Raw genomic sequence first — 10,888 nt, 5'->3', positions numbered from 1 at the left:
AGCTGCGAGGCTGACAGAGCAGGAAAAGTTTGGGACCCTGGGATAACTACCTAACTCTCAGGAGGAGAGGAAAAGCCTTGAGTTTAGGATCCTGGAACCGGGGTTTCAAGGAGGAGAACTCAGCCAGCCCCTGTTCACGTCTGCTCCTAGCAGATTTCTCAAGGCCGCTGGAGCCAGCCGGAGGTAGGCTGCTGGAAGAGTGGCGGAGAGGACCAGGGGCGGGAAGGCGACCTCGGGAAGCCGCTGCAGGGAGTGCGATGAGACGCCTAGTGCCGTCAGCGCGGCCCCCGAGCTCTCCTGGTTCCTCCTCCTCGCCCACACGGCCTGGTCCGGCCTGGTCCGGGGAGAGCTGGGAGCCGGCGCCCAAGTCGGCTTTGCAGCCGGGCTCCCCCACGTTCACCGGACAGTCCTCACGCCGCACCCGCGCGATGCCCCGCCGCCCGCGCCGGTTCGAAAGCGCCGGGAGCCGCCTGCCGCGTCACGGGCTGCCTCGGCTCGCCATTGGCCGGCGCGTGTCACGTGCGGAAGGCAGCTTTTACCATTGGCTGGAGGACGGGCGCGCAGAGGGCGGTGTCAGGGCCACGGCCTCAGCCAGAGCGCGCGGCCGCGGTGTTGGCCCGTGCGCGCGCCAAGGAGGTCGTTGCCCGCGCGCTGGGCTGGACCCCTCTGCCCACCCTGCGAGGCGGGGAGCTCGGTCCCCGGGCGGCCGGCGAGGTCCGGTGCCCGCAGACCCTCGGAGGCAGCGCCTCGGGCCGGCCCCGCCTGTCCGCCGGCGCCCCCGGGCCCTGAACGACGTGCCAGACCGACCCGCGGGTTCAGAGGGCTCCGGATCCCGACTGCGAAGCGTCCCCCAAAAGGTTCGAACCGGTCGCCGATTAGCCGCACGCCCCGCCCCGCCCCGCCCCGCCCTCGGGATTCATTTCTTTCAAAGTCTGGTTCTTAGGCGAGGCGCTTTGGAGGCACAGCCGGAGTGAGCCTGGGGCCAAGGTCTGGGCTGAGGGTCGCCCTGCAGGGCCCCGCCGCGGCCAGGCGGGGCGCGGTGCTGGGAGAACCCCGCTCCGGGTGGGGAGCGCCCCTCGGTGCTGCTCGGAGTGATCCCCTCTTGTGATTCCCTTGACAAGTTGACTGTCTGGCTTTTTATGTCCAGTCTCTTGATTTGTAAGTGTCGGCAGCGAATTGAGAACAAAACACTGGGGGAACCTAACATAGGACAAGCTGGTTCCCAAATGCCGGTTTAGATCGAATTCTAATGCTAAATTAGTCAAAATTTAAAAGTGATCAACTCACTTTTCTCTCGGATATGCATTCTCTACATGGGTGACAATTGCTCATGTTCTTGGGGCGCTGGAAAGGTCTTAGCTATTAACAGTGACTTGTGGCTTTCCAAAGGGTCACAGAATATAAACGGATATGCAGTGTATCTGTGGCATGGAGATTTTACGGGGGTCGCAGGTATAGAAGGAAAATGTCCCAAGAGTTTTCTGGGAGCAGAGGGGAAAAGGAAGAAAAGTCGAGATGTAGTGCATTAAGGAAACCATTAAGCAGATAGTCCTGTGATAGAGGTATAGGTTAAAGAATTAACACACTCTGGACTCAGACTTTGAAAGCTGGAGAACCTGAGAGGTCCGACATCCTACTATAAGTTTCATGCCAGGTACTCTTAAGCACGTGCATACATATACACACATGCACACCTATACCCATAATTTTGTTGGATCTTCACAACAAAATGTCAGTACGCTTTCTTTTTTTCTTTTCCTTTTTGAAGTACCATCTTCACAACAAAATGTCAGTATGCTTTCTTTTTTTCTTTTCCTTTTTGAAGTACCAAAGATTGAAACCAGGAGTATACTACCTTTGAGCTACATTTCCAGCCTGCTTTCTTTCTTTCTTTCCCTACCCCCCCCCCCCCACACTTTTTAAATAACTTTGAAACAGGGTCTCACCAGTTTGCCCAGGCTTTGAACTTGCCATCCTCCTGCCTCAGCCTTCTGAGTAGCTGGGATTACAGGAATGGACCTCATGTGCAACTTTCATTCTACTTTCTATAGAGAAAATTGAAGATGACACGGTTGGGATGACTTACCACAATCAGAACTGAAAGAACTGGGATTTAAACACATGTATGTATGATTCCCAAATCACTCATCATGTCTCCTAATCTCCATTTGAACCCAAATCTTCATACCCAAGAATTTCACCTTATGACCATTTAAAAGTGTAAATTACCAGACCCCCCTCCAAAAATCTGAATTAAATATCTGGGACCCATCTGAGAGCTGCATTTTCACAACCTCCCTGTGTGATTCCCAATTGGTGATTCTGGGACCAGTTGGGTTTGTTTTATCCGAGAGACTCAAATTTCAATGTCCAAGCAGTGGTTCCATCTCTTCCTTCAGACAGAGTAACCACACAAACTTTGGAAGATAAATCTTTTGTTGGGGAAAGCCAAGGTTTATGAGAATACCACCTTACACTCTTGAGCAGCTCTCATTTTGAGAGTCCTGACAATTTTGCTTGGCAGTTTTTATAATATGGTCTTCCTTCAGCGCTGTTGAATCTCCTAAAAAAACAGGCTCAATGCATTTATTTATGTATGTATACATATATACAGAGGATTGAACTCAGAGACACCTTACCACTGAGTGATATTTCCAGCCCTCTTTTATTTTGAGACAGGATCTCTCTAAATTGCTTAGGACCTTGCTAAGTTACCAAGGTTGGCCTGGAACTTGGCGATTCTCCTGCCTCAAACTCTTGAGTCGCTGGGATTACAGGTGTGGGACACTGTGCCCAGTAAGGCATTTATTTTAAAGTTAACATTAAACAAACTTTTAAACACCATGAAAAAAGTTTAAAAACCACAATTCACCTATAGTACCAATAATCTAACAGATTGGGGACTGAACCCAGGAGTGCTTAGCCACTGAGCCACATCCCCAGTCCTTTTTTATTTTTTATTTTGTGACTGGGTCTCACTGAGTTGCTTAGAGCCTCATTAGGTAGCTGAGGATGACTTTGAACTTGTTATCCTCCTCCCTCAGCCTTTGGAGCTGCTGGGATTATAGGTTTATGCCACCCTGCCTAGCTAAACTCTTATTAATTAATTAAGGATGTCCCTACTGTTAGGCACATAGATTGTTCATGTTCACCAAATTTAGAAAATTCTTCTGAGAGAAGGGACTTAAACTTCAGAATTAGAATTGGAATTCTGAAAATTATCTTGAGGCTAAACCTTAAATCACAATTCTCTTAAAAGCTCATTTCATCATTTTTCCAAACAAAAAACGACCTCAATTTGAAGATGTCCTTTAGTTCTAAAACAATAGTATAGGGGGGGTTGTGAAAACGAGTACATTGAAATGTTTCTTAAAAGTCATCTTTTCTAGTGAATTTATCTGTCATTTCCAATATTGCTTTAATCCTGACTAAAATATGCATTTAGTTCATTTAATTTACTTATAAAGTCCCTTTTCTAAAATCGAAATAAATAGAATAATCAAAATATTAGTTTTCAAGTAATAACTGGATCATTTAATACAAATTGTGTTGTTACTAGAAATATATATATTTTGTTTTTCTCTTTCCTGTGAAGGCAACGTGAGATAGAAAAAATAAAGTTTATTTTGATTAAAGGAAGAATTGGTACTCTAATTCCATTTCCTAGTTTTGACACTGAGTGAGTGAATTTCTCTCACAGATTCTCACTGTTCCAGTCTTTAAAATGGAGGGAGTGCCGCCAGGGTCATGAGAGTTATATAATACAGCAGGAGTTTGAATGCTAAGCACAGCTGTTTTCCTATTAATATTATGTTTCACTCTCTTTAGAGCAGATTTGTGAGTTCCAATCCTTCTGTAATATTTAAGATCATTAAAAAATTTTTTTGTAGTTGTAAATGGACAGAATGCCTTTATTTTATTTGTTTATTTTTATGTGGTGCTGAGGATCAAACCCAGTGCCCCATGCACGCTAGGTAAGCACTCTGCCACTGAGCTATAGTCCCAGCCTTGAGATCATTTTGATTTCCAAAAAAAAGATGCATTTTTTGGAGGATTTAATATATGTTTCAAAATTCCATATTTAATTTGTTTTTGCTAAGAAAACTAAGGGCACAGTGACTATCTAGCTTTCTTCTTGTTTTTTTTTAATAGTATTGGGAATTGACCAGGGTCTAGCATGTGCTAGACAGTTTTGCTGTTAATTAACATTGTTAATTTAGCAAATATTTATAAATACTTATTACATGCTAGGCACTATGTAGGTATAGGTGATGTAACAATGAAGAAGATAGACAAGGTGTTTGATCATATAGGAAGAAGACCAGAAGTAAATAAAACAATGCAATTATAAATTGTGATAAATGCTTAGATGGTATAACTATAAATAATATCAACAAAGTTAACATGATTAAGAAATGTTTACCTCAACTGAGTTTAAATTTGGGACAAAATATTAGTTAGGAAATTTTCTTAAATTCTTAAATCTCAGTGAAGATTGTGAAAATAAATTGTGTGTCAGTAAATGGGAGATTGGAGGAAAATAACTGGGAACACAGTTAAAGATTTCCCAGGCCTTTCATGTTTTACGTTTGTTCCAGGAGACATAATTTATAATTCTTCCATAAAAATGTCGATTTTTTGATAATTCTTATTTTCCTTAAATACCATTTTCTTTAATAGCCACTGGCGTGGGTACCTTGTTTATTAGAAAGTTGTAGCCGAAAAGAACCTTTTATGTTGGTTTCCCAGAGTTTTTTTGTATTTTATTTAACTATACTCACCACACTGTGCAATAGGCATCAAAAAATCACAACAGGGGTTTGATTTTGTGCCTTTTGACTATTGTCTCCCCATCTCCTCTCTCTGCCTACCTGGCCTCTATTCTACTCCCTGCTTCTATGAACTTGAGTGTTTTAGGTTCCACATGTGAGAACCTGTGGTATTTATCTTTATGTGTTTGGCATATTTCATTAGCATAATGTTATCCACTTTCAGTCATGTTGTCACAAATGGCAGAATTTCCTTTTTAAGGTTGAATATTATCCTGTTGTACATATGTACCACAATTTCTTGATGGTCACTCAGGATGATTCCATATCTTGACTCTTGTGAATGATGTGCTACCACCAACATGGGATCACAAAGCCCTTTGGCAAACTTGATTTCCAGTCTTATGGGTAAATATCCAGAAGTGAGATTGCTGAAACATATAAAAGTTCTTTTTTCAGTTTTTTTGAGGAACCTCCAAGTTTTTTTTTTTTTTTCCATAATGGCTCTACTAATTTACATACCTACTAACAGTATATAAGAGTTTCCTTTTATCCACATCATTGCCAACACTCATCTTTGGCCTTTCTGATAACAGCTATTCTAACAGTTATAAGGTGAGATCTCTTTGGGTTTTGATTTCCATTTCCCTCATGATCAGTGATGTTGAACATCTTTTTATGAACCTGTTGGCCATTCGTATGTCTTATTGGGAAAAATGTATATTCAGGTCCTTTGCCCATTTTATAATTGTATTATTTGAGTTCTGTTTGTTTTTTGCTACTGAGTTGTATAAATTCCTGATATTTTGAATATTAACCCCTTAACAAATACATGGTTTATAAATATTTTCTCCCATTCTATAGGTCACCTTTTCATTTTGTTGACTGTTTCTTTTTCTGTGCAGAAGCTTTTAATATAATCCTACTTGTTTATTTTTGCCTGTTAGTTTTGTTGCCTGTTCTTTTGGTGCCATATCCAAAAATTCATTGCCAAGACCATTGTTAAGCTTTCTTCCTGTCTTCTAGGAATCTTGCAGTTTCAGCTCTTACATTAAGTCTTTAATCTATTTTGAGTTAATTTTTCTAAATGGTGTAAGATAGAGGCCCAGTTTCCACTTTTTTCCCTCTGTGGGTGTCAAGTTTTCCCAACACCTTAATTGAAGACACTATTGTTTCCCCAAGGCATATATTCTTGGTGCCCTTGCCAAATGTTGTTGACCATAAATGTGTGGATTTGTTTAGATTAGTTTTCTGTTACAGTTTAAAACCTAACATTTGACCTCATAGGTGTAAACCTTGTGATTTTTTTTTTAAGAGAAAGAATTTTTTTTTAATATTTATTTTTTAGTTTTCAGTGGACACAACATCTTTATTTTACTTTTATGTGGTGCTGAGGATAGAACCCAGGGCCCCACGCATGCCAGGCGAGCGCACTACCACTTGAGCCACATCCCCAGCCCAAACCTTGTGATTTTAATCAATAACTTTGAGTGGCAGCTTCCATCACAAGGCCATCACCTAGCCTGATTCTGGTTGTTACAAACGAATACTTCCTGAATTTGATCTTTCTGTGTGGAGGTGAATAAATTTCAGTCTCTGGATCCCACTGCCCTGCCTGGATGCCATAATGTTTACATAGCACAGGAACCTGGCCACTGTAGGTGGAGACTGGTTAGAAGGCCCACAATAATTACTTAAGGGAAACAAAGTCATTTTTGTTAAATCTCTTAAGAGTCATTTCTATTGATACAGCAACACCATTTTTTTTCCTACAGATAACTATTTTGTATAGTAACTTGTGACATTCTGTTCTTCAAAGGGCAAGTTCCCTTGCCCTATGTATGAACTCAGGCAATTTTCTTTCATCAAAAATAAAGTTTTGTTTTGTTTTTTTTTTGTGGGGGTTGGGAGATTGAACTCCTAGGGGCACTTTACCACTTAGCTACATCCCCAGCCCTTTTTATTTATATTTTGAGACAGGGTCTCACTAAGGTGCTTAGGGCCTACTAAGTTGTTGAGGCTGCCTTGAACTTGCAGTCCTCCTGTCTCAGCCTCCTGACCCTCTGGGATTACAGGTGTGCCACCGTGCCCAGCTCATCAAAAAATTCTAAGCACTTACTATGTGCCAGGCATTGTAATGTTTAAATAGATCTGCCACAAAATTCAGTGGCCAATTTCTATATGTTGAAAAAAGGCCTTGTGATCTTAGCTGCGTGGACATATTTTCTCATTTAGATTTACACCTTTGTAAAATTAGCCTTATAGTCTTATAAAGACTATTTAACTCTTAAGAGGAAAAGTTTCTAGAGAATCTATATTTCCTACATCCCTTGAGTCTTCTGTTGTAGGGATTAAATTACCTGTTTAATTCATGTTCTGATTGGGTTTTTATTTTAGTGTTCCCAATACTGTTTCCCATTAGACATTTGCAGTTTAATATAATCTTTAAGAAAATAATGTTTCTTTCAAAGATATTAAGGATCTAATTTAGAAAATATCAAAATCAGAAAAGAAAATTAAAGCCATCTATACTCTATCCTGATAAATATTTTGGTATATATTCTTCCAGTCTTTTGTCTGTATTTTATGTATATAAATGAGATCATACTTTACATTCTATTTTGTAACTTATATTTTCTTATCTAATAATATATAGTAAGTATGTTTTTTTGTAACTTATATTTTCTTATCTAATAATACATAGTAAGTAAGTATTCTTTTTTAAAAGAAAGGTTTTATTGTTAGAATTGGGACCAGGGAATCTCGTTAATAAATTACTGTACTGGATAAATGCAGAAATCCAAACTGCTGACCCAGGAACGAAATCCACTTCTCTGCCCTTTTCCTTCTTTAATTTCTGCCCCATTCCCAACTCTACCCCCATCCTCAACACAGGAGGGTTCTATGGGGGAGTCTCTGAAGGAAGATTTATCTAATCAGATCATAATTGCACCATAATTCTTTTTTCATGCTTCCCAGTCACCCCATCAGAGTGTTTATTTATACTTTATTGCTGCTAGAGGCAAAACATCAAAAGTGAAGTTAAGAGGATTTGAGTAATAGGGGAAAATAATATCGTATGCTAGAATTCTTCAGAATTGTAGGAAAGTGAGAGACACCTGAATAAATATGTTAGAGTTGAGAAATATTCAAATTTTTAAATTTTACTTCCAAAGAAAATGGCCCTTTAAAATTCCATTTTGCCTCTTGAATATAACCTCAGACTTTCTGGCAATTTTGTTTTCGTCTACTACTAATGTAAAAATATATTTGATTATTAAATTATTCTTGTTTTGAAATACTCAATATTTTGGTCTTCATTCTAAATTACTTAATAATCTATGAGAAATTATTTACACACTACTCAGGCCACAAATTCAGTTTATACCAAATACTGAAAAAAATGGTAGGAATATATTTTAAACATAGCATTAAAATAAATTCCTTTAAGTGTATATAATCATAAACAGTGCAATTAGTCATTTAAAAATTGCATTTTTATTTCTATAAAAGTAAACCACTAATTATAAAAATTTAGTAAATACCATTAAACCAGGGCTGGGATTGTGGCTCAGCGGTAGAGCGATCACCTAGCACGGGCAGGACCCGGGTTCAATCCTCAGCACCATATAAAAATAAAGGTATTGTGTTGTGTCCATCTACACCTAAAAATATATATATATATATATAAATACCAATAAACCAAAAAGAAAATTCCACTTGCAATCACAGCACTGTTAATATCTTATTAGTTTACGACCTAATTAACCTTATCTTTCCTAATCTATGGTGGATTCTATTCAGAGTGATTATTTCAAATTACTGCTCTCCTGTGAATGTTGTTTAATTCCTTTTAAAAACAAAACTTCAACAAATTTAATTTAAAGATCAAATTGGTTTTATTAGAGATTTATGAATCTTGACAGCATCACATCTAAAAGATTTAGAAAGGTGCTCCTAAGAGCTGAGAAGCAATGGGCTTTTATAGGTAGAGACAGCTAAGGGAAACAGAAATAAGGAACAAAAAGTGGATTGGTCTTTACAAAGTTACTTTCCTTATAAGGTTAAAATGGGATTTTCCTTATCATGCCAACGCAAGTAAACTGAGCCCCTTTTGACAGGGTACTATGATTCTTCTAATATTTGGAAAACTGACTCCTTTGAAAGTTCAGTTTGATGACCTGTCATTTAGTGCAGGTAACTCCAATGACTTAATAATTTTTATCTAGCACCTGTATTTGAACTGTATTTGAACCTGTATTTCCACCTCTGCACGTGCATCTCTCTCTCTCTCTCTCTCTCTCTCTCTCTCTCTCTCTCTCTCCCCCCTCTCTCTCTGTGCTGGGATCAATTCCAGGGTCTCACACATGCTAGGCAAGTGTTCTACTGAGCCATGATCGAAGCCCTTAAGTGTCTATTTCTATTTCTAACCTATTCCTTGAATGAACAGTTTTATTCCTAATTTAAGGTCAGCATCGATTATCTGTCCTCTGTTTAAACCACAGCAGGTTTTTAATTCCAGATTGACTTCCCATGGCTATCTGTAGACATTTGGGCCATCCTATATCTTTAGAGAAAAATACGGTCAAACTAATGTTTTATATGAGTATTAATAAAATAACAAGAAAATTATATAATGGAAAATGTAGAAATATATAGGGAAATAAAAAGTTAGCCATACTCCCATTTATTAGCATTTTGGCCAATCTTTTTCAAGTCCTTTTTCTGTGCATACTTCTTATTACTACAATATACACAGTTTTGTATTTGGCTTTCTTTAAGTTGTGGGTTTATCAATTAATTTTTAATATTTTAATGTTAATTAAACTTCATTCATTGAACTTTAATGTTAATTAAACTTTTTAATATTTTAATGTTAATTAAACTTCAGATGGGAGGAGTTGGTAAAGATATGTGCTAACATTGCCAAAATAATGTACTGCAGCAAATGTTAGCACATATCTTTACCAACTCCTCCCATCTGAAGTTTCCTCAATACCGGCCTTTCTGATGACATCTCATGTTTCTGGTCTCTCTCTCTCTCTCTCTCTCTCTCTCTCTCTCTTCTGTTATGTTTTGCTGGTACTGGGATTGAATCCAGGGGTGATCTACTACTGAACTACACCCTCAGCCCTTTCTTTATTTTGATATAGGGTCTCCCTAAGTTGCTGAAGCTGGCCTAGGACCTGTGATCTTACTGCTTAAGCATCCTGAGTTACTGAGATTACAGGAATGTGCCACTGTGCCTTGCTTTGTTCTGGTACTTTCTGTCAGTGGCCTGCCTGAACAAGTTTTCTTCACCGTATCCTATTGAACACCACATTTGGCTGCTTTCTCTTCCTTTCCACCTCACATCTGAGTGAGTACTTTCAGCCCCCATACCAACTCATCCCCACATCTTCTTCCAGTCTTATGTTCCTGTTTTTCAAAGGTCCTAGCATGCCTCCACTTAGCCTGCCTTATTTTGTCAGGAAAAGCTGTACAGAATCAGCTGACTTTAGTTTAGTGTTTTCTTTCATTTCGGCAAAAGCTTTTTGAAAACAGATGATAAGCAAGGACCACAGGGGAGGTTTTTTCTCTCTGTGATTAGTTGTGTGTGTTCCCTGGTACACATGGGAAAAGTATTCTCATTTAGATCATTTTCTTCTTTCTCATCTGATGCAAATGATTAGGTGGTTCAAAACAGAAAACAGAGTTCTACTAATTATTTGTGGATTTCTAAAGGGTGAATGACCTTAATGATTTAAATTATTATAAGCAGATGGTAAAATAATTATACTTTTAGTCTATGTGTTCCAAATTTGGTTTTCTAAGAGATTATTACTTGGATCAGTTATAGACCTTCCTTGTTTAGACAAATAATCTTAACCCCTTCAATTAGTGAAGTCAGATAAAATTGAACTATTTTTCTTTGTTAATATATTTTAAACTTTAAAATTTTTATACTTTTACAAAATTAACTTCTCAAATATAGAATGGAAGCAATATTCTTTCATTACATAAATTAGTGAAATATATTAGTTTCAACAGAATGGATCTTGTATTGGGCATTTGGGGAGGATTCCCCCACCTTCCCCTGCAGTGCTGGGAATTGAACCTGGGGCTGGTTCAATCTACTG

At 38.9% G+C, this 10,888-nt stretch overlaps 1 protein-coding gene across 1 annotated transcript in view; it reads left to right on the top strand.

Annotated features, from left to right (window-relative positions):
* The first annotated feature begins 655 nt into the window (after positions 1-655).
* Ptpdc1 (protein tyrosine phosphatase domain containing 1) overlaps positions 656-10,888 on the top strand; it is a 73,175-nt gene continuing 62,942 nt past the window's right edge. The window contains exon 1 of the mRNA XM_046457761.2: positions 656-857. The gene's annotated coding sequence lies outside the window, so the exon portion shown is untranslated. The remainder of the gene's footprint in view (positions 858-10,888) is intronic.

Source organism: Marmota monax, unplaced genomic scaffold (genome assembly GCF_021218885.2).
Source record: "Marmota monax isolate L192 unplaced genomic scaffold, Marmota_monax_Labrador192_F-V1.1 WCK01_AAM20220418_F8-fsc00231, whole genome shotgun sequence".
NCBI lineage: Eukaryota > Metazoa > Chordata > Mammalia > Rodentia > Sciuridae > Marmota > Marmota monax.
Note: the sequence above shows the minus strand (reverse complement) of the source record. Positions and strands in the feature narration are given on the sequence as shown.